This window comes from Saccopteryx leptura, chromosome 5 (assembly GCF_036850995.1).
Source record: "Saccopteryx leptura isolate mSacLep1 chromosome 5, mSacLep1_pri_phased_curated, whole genome shotgun sequence".
Taxonomy (NCBI): domain Eukaryota; kingdom Metazoa; phylum Chordata; class Mammalia; order Chiroptera; family Emballonuridae; genus Saccopteryx; species Saccopteryx leptura.
In genome coordinates, this window is record NC_089507.1 from 176,709,296 (window position 1) to 176,715,575 (window position 6,280).

Consider the following 6,280-nt stretch of genomic DNA (forward strand, 5'->3'; position numbering starts at 1 on the left):
GCAGTCCAGTGCAGAGGCAGGTAGTTCAGTGAAGGCTTCTTTCTGAAGTGCAGTTTGCATGACACACTCTGGTGTAGAAATGGCTGCTAACCCTGGTTTTTCTATTTGAGCCCAGTTAACTACCAGCAGCTCTTCTTAGTAGGTATCTTCTTTCTCAGGGTCCACAGGTCCAAACTCAGTCCAACTGAATCAGAATTTCCCAGGTAGAGCCAGGAATCAGTATTTTTTTAAAAGTTTTTGATACATGAGCATCACCTTTTGGAACTTTAGACCACCTGAACCTGAATCTCTGGGGGTGGGTTCCAGATATCTGTAGTCTTAAACACCCTCTGGGTAATACTTTGGCATGGGACCACTGTCCTAATACAAACTTATCAAAATCACAGCCTGTATTTTTAACTTTCCAGACAATTCTTACCAGTTGAATATTTATCCTTTGGCCACTGGTTTTTATTTCTATGCCAAATAAGTGCATTTTCCCATAAAACCATCTGGGAAATATGTACCAGAGACTCAAAGCCCATAGAAGGCAGAATAGGAGACATTGGGGCAAAGATTTCCAGGAGGAGTCCCTGGGCCACTTGAGACTTATTAACATACAAACACCAATGTTACTGGGGAGGGTTATACCTGAGGCCACCTGGATTCAGTTTCCAGTTCATCAGGGTCTTCAGCAGGTTCTGTGCACTTGTTTCCTGGTAATTCCCTGAAGCAGAAGGAAGAGACTTTGTGAAAGACAGAGGTAATAGAGAACAGATCTTTGGGCGCAGCCATTAACACATGCAAAGAAATATAACTAGGGAAATTGGGTTAGGAAAAGCAAGACGTCTTCATTCATTTCCTAAAAGAAACGGCCCTCACATCGAATTGCCCCTAGAAGGTTCCCAAGGAGCTATTAGGCTCTGATTGCTCCCTAGCAGAAATGGCTGCTTCCGTTTACTCTGGTACATCTGGCACCAAAGAGGTGCTCAGAAGTGGTTCCACAAACATTAGCCTTAGTTTTATTTCAAAGGGGGAAGATCACCCATTGAATCCTTGCTCCAGATGCATTAAAGCCACATTCAATTTTACCTCCTCTTATATTCCCAGTGCCCATCACCATGCCTGGCCAGCAATAGGTGCTCAATAAATACTTCTTGAGTAGATAATTGGATTATTAACACATAATCATAGAAATCATTATCATTTATTGGACATCTATTGTGTACCCAGCTAAGGGCTAACTACTTTCTATATGGTTGTTGCATTTAATCCTCCTGACACCTTCAGGAGATAGAACCATGAGCAAACCCACTTGATGATCAGAGAAGCCAGTGAATAACACAAAGTGACACGGCCAGTCAACAGACCCACAAGTCATACTAAACTCCAGAATCTGTTTGGCAAAGGCTTTATAATACAATTTTATAATTTATTATATAATTTTTATAAAATTATGATGTGATTTTATCTAATTGTAATTTTATAATTATGTAATTATAATTTTAATTTCAATTTTATAAAAATAAAATCATGTAATTGTGTAAATTTTTTTATTTTTTCTTTTAAGTAAGAGGAGATGAGGTAGAGAGAGAGAGACTCCTGCATGCATCCTGACCAGGATCCACCCAGAAACCCCTATCTGGGGCCGATGCTTGAATAAACCAAGCTATCCTCAGTGTCTGAGGCCGAAACTCGGACCAATGGAGCTATCCTCAGCACCCAGGCTGACATTCAAACCAGTTGAGCCACTGGCTGCAAAAGAGGAAGAGGGAGAGAAAAGGGAAATGGAGGAGAAGAGAAGCAGATGGTCACTTCTCATGTGTGCCCTGACTGGGGATTGAACCCAAAATGTCTATACCCAGGCTGATACTCTATCCACTGAGCCAACCAGCCAGGGCAGTTGTGCAAATTTCAATGTAATTGTGGATATAGCCTTTATTATGTACTGAGGTGAGGTTGTACATTTTTTAATTCTACGAAATGCTTCAATGAGAAATAACATCAATCCTTTAAAATCTCTTCCAGAAAATAAAAGAGGGTACATTCTTTCTTTCATCTTATGAAGCTAACATAGACTTGATACCAAAATCCATAATAGAAGAAAGGACAATTACACATTAATATAATGCATGAATGGAGATATAAAATTCTAAAACAAAAAATTAACAATGTAAATTCAGTGATATAAAACTAGATTCATTACTAAATCTAGTTTACCTCAAGAATACAAAATTGGTTTAATGATAGAAAATCAATCAGTTCAATTCATTAGAGTAAGAGGCTAAAGCAAAAAAATATTTGATTATTTTAAAAATGCAAAAATAGTAGTTGATAAAGCATAACATTCATTTATTTAAAATAGACACTATCAGCAAACTAAAAAAAAAAGACTTAAATGTGGATAAAGGATACCAACAATAAACCTTTAGAAAACATCAAACTTAATTGCAAAATATTAAACATTTTTCTTTGGAACTCAGGATGGGAACAAAGATACCCACAATAACCATTTTCCTTCAACATCTGTAGTAGAGATTTTAGTCAACACAGTAAAACAAGAAAAAAATATATAAGGTGTAAGAGTTTAAAAGGAAAGAGCAAAACAATTGGTATTTTGCAAATAATGACTATATACATAGAAAACTAAAAAAATCTATTAGAGATTTGATAAGATTAATAATACAATAATATAATAATAAGATTTAATAAGATAGTGTCACAACGTTGCTTATTGGAAAACCAATGTACAAAAGTTAATTGCATTTCTCAATACCAATAACAAACAGCTAGAATATGAAATTTAAAGAAAAATATATCCTCAACTTAATAAAGGCCATATATGACAAACTCTCAGCCAATATCATACTCAACAGGGAAAAACTAAAAGCATTTCCCTTTATATCAGCAATAAGACAGATGTCCACTTTCACCACTCTTACTTAACATAGTACTGGAAGTCCTAGTCACAACATTTAAACAAGAAAAAGAAAGAAAAGGTATCCAAATTGGAAAGGAAGAAGTAAAACTGTCATTACTTGTAAATGCTATGATATTGTATATAGAGAACCCTAAAGACTCCACCAAAAAGCTACTAGAACTGATAAATGAATTCAGTGAAAAAGAAAGATACAAAATTAATATTCAGAAATTATTGCATTTTTATACACCAATAATGAACCATCAGAAAAGGAAAGTAAGAAAACAATTCTATTTACATTTGCATCAAAAAAAAAATATCTAGGAATAAATTTAATCAAGGCAGTAAAAAACCTGCACTAAAAAATTATAAGGCCTTGGCCAGTTGGCTCAGCGGTAGAGCATCCGCCTGGTGTGTGGAAGTCCCGGGTTCAATTTCCGGCCAAGACACACAGGAGAAGCACCCATCTGCTTCTGAACTCTTTCCCCCCTCCTTCCTTTCTATCCCTCTCTTCTCCTCCTGCAGCCAAGACTTCATTGGAGCAAAGTTGGCCCTGGCACTGAAGATGGCATCATGGCCTCAACTTCAGGCTCTAGAAAAGCTCCGACCGCAATGGAGCAATGCCCAAGATGAGTAGAGCATCACCCCCTGGTGGGCATGCCAGGTGGATCCCAGTAAGGCACATGCAGGAGTCTGTCTGACTGCCTCCCCACTTCTAACTTTGGAAAAATATACACACACACAAAAAGTTATAAGATCCTGAAGCCAGACATCAAAGAAGATACAAATAAATGGAAGAATATACAATGTTCATGGATAAGAGAAATTAACATCATTAAAATGTCCATACTACCCAAAGTAATATATAGATTCAATGCATTCCTCCAATGGTGCATTTCACAGAACTAGAACAAATAATCCAAAATTATTTGGAACACAAAACCCCAAAAAGCCTCAGCAATATTGAAAAAAGAGATCAAAAGTGAAGGTATCATGCTACCTGATATCAAACTACACTACAAGGCTATAGTAATAAAAAAAAGCATGGTACCAGCATAAGAACAGATATACAGATCAATGGAACAGAATAGAGAGCCCAGAAATAAAACCACAGCTATATGGTCAATCAATATCTGACAGAGGAAGCTAGAACTCAACTGAAGGAAAACAGCCTGTTCAATAAATGGTACTGGGAAAATTGGACAGATATGTGCAAAAAAATGAAACCATCTTTTTACACTATATGCAAGGATAAACTCAAAATGAATTAAAGACTTACATGTAAGACTCAAAACCATAAAAATCCTAAAAGAAAACATAGGCAGTAAAATAAAAAAAAAAACCATCAACAAACAAAAGACAATCTACTAAATGAGAGAACATATTCACCAGTGATACATCCAATGAAGGGTTAATATTCAAAATTTATAAAGGAATTATACTACTCAACACTAAAAAAATAAAAATTAAAAAAAATAAAAATAAAAAAATTTATAAATGGGAAGAGTACCTAACCACTAAGTTGTACACTTGAAACCAATACTAAATAATATTGAAAGTAAAAAAATTAAAGTTAAAATTGAGATATCAATATAAAAAAAGGAAAATATATCATTATATCTGCATCACATGAATATATCAAGTACATAGGATAAAATCTAATAAACAATTTCAAGACCACTAGGCAGAAAACTAAAATGGTATTGAGAGAAATTAAGGAACACATAAATAAATGGAGAGCATTATGATATTAACAGATTAAAAGGCTAAATATTAAAAAAAAAAAACCTATTCTACCCTAAATTTGTATATAGATTAACTACAGTCCCAATTTAAATCCCAAAAAGCAGTCTCTAAAATTTATATGGAAATGGAAAAGATCAACAAATAGTCAAGATCCTCCTGAAGAAAAAAGAAGAGAGTGGATTTACTCTACCCAATATCAAAAATTAAAATAATATAAATTAATTAAAGCAGCATAGTGGAATTCAAGTAGGATAGATTAATGGACTGGAGTAGAATCTTATTAAAGAGACTCAAATATGTATGGATGCTTGATTTTTGACAAGGTAAAATAGAAAGGCAATGGGAGGAAAGAGTCTTTAAAATATATGTGGCTGGGACAATTGAGCAGCCCACAATGAAAATATGAAATTGGACCTCTACCTCACACCATATACAAAATTCAATTCCAGGTGAGTAAAATGTGAAAAGCAAAATGAAATACAAATAATAATAACAACAACAACAAAAATAAAGCTTTTAGAAGGTATAATAGTAGACTATCTTCTTAACCCTTGGATAAAGATTTTTTAAACAAGACACACAAAACTGATTTTTTTTACTACATAAAAAATAATTCTATTCATCAAAAGACACTACTATAAGAGTGAAAAGGCAAGTCACAGAGTGGCAGAAAATATTTGAGGCATATGAAACTGACAGAGTTCAAATTACATAAAGAATGTTTATAAATTAGTAAAGAAGACTGAACATCCCATAGGGAAAAAAAATGGACAAAAAAAAAGAACACCTTTTATATGTATTTCACAAAAAGGAACCCAAATAGCCAATAGATATATGAAGGATACCCAGTCCTATCAGTAATAAAGGAAATGCAATTTAATATAATGTTCATATTAGCCAAAAGCTGAAACAATCCAATGTCCATGAACTATAGAGTGAATAAATAAAGTGAAATATAGTCGTGCAAAAGAATACTGTAAAACAGGGGTCCCCAAACTTTTTACACAGGGGGCCAGTTCACTGTCCCTCAGACCGTTGGAGGGCCAGGCTATATAAAAAAAAAAAACTATGAACAAATCCCTATGCACACTGCACATATCTTATTTTAAAGTAAAAAAAACAAAACAGGAACAAATACAATATTTAAAATAAAGAACAAATAAATTTAAATCAACAAACTGACCAGTATTTCAATGGGAACTATGGGCCTGCTTTTGGCTAATGAGATGGTCAATGTCCGGTTCCATATTTGTCACTGCTAGCCGTAACAAGTGATATGACGCACTTCCGGAGCCTTGATGCGTGCGTCCTGCGTCACTGGAAGTAGTACTGTACGTGAGTGATGTCGTGCTTTGCGGCGCCGCCACAACAGTGCTCCTCTCACTGACCACCAATGAAAGAGGTGCCCCTTCTGGAAGTGCGGCGGGGGCCAGAAAAATGGCCTCACGGGGCCGTAGTTTGGGGACCCCTGCTGTAAAACAATAAAAAAAATACCATGGGCACAACACAATAATATGCATAAAAACATAATGTTGAGTAAAAATATATAGAGATGTAAAGTAATGCATAATATTATTTTGTAAGGTTGCATTTATAGAATGTTCAAAAACAGGCCAAAAAAACTGTGTTTAGAGA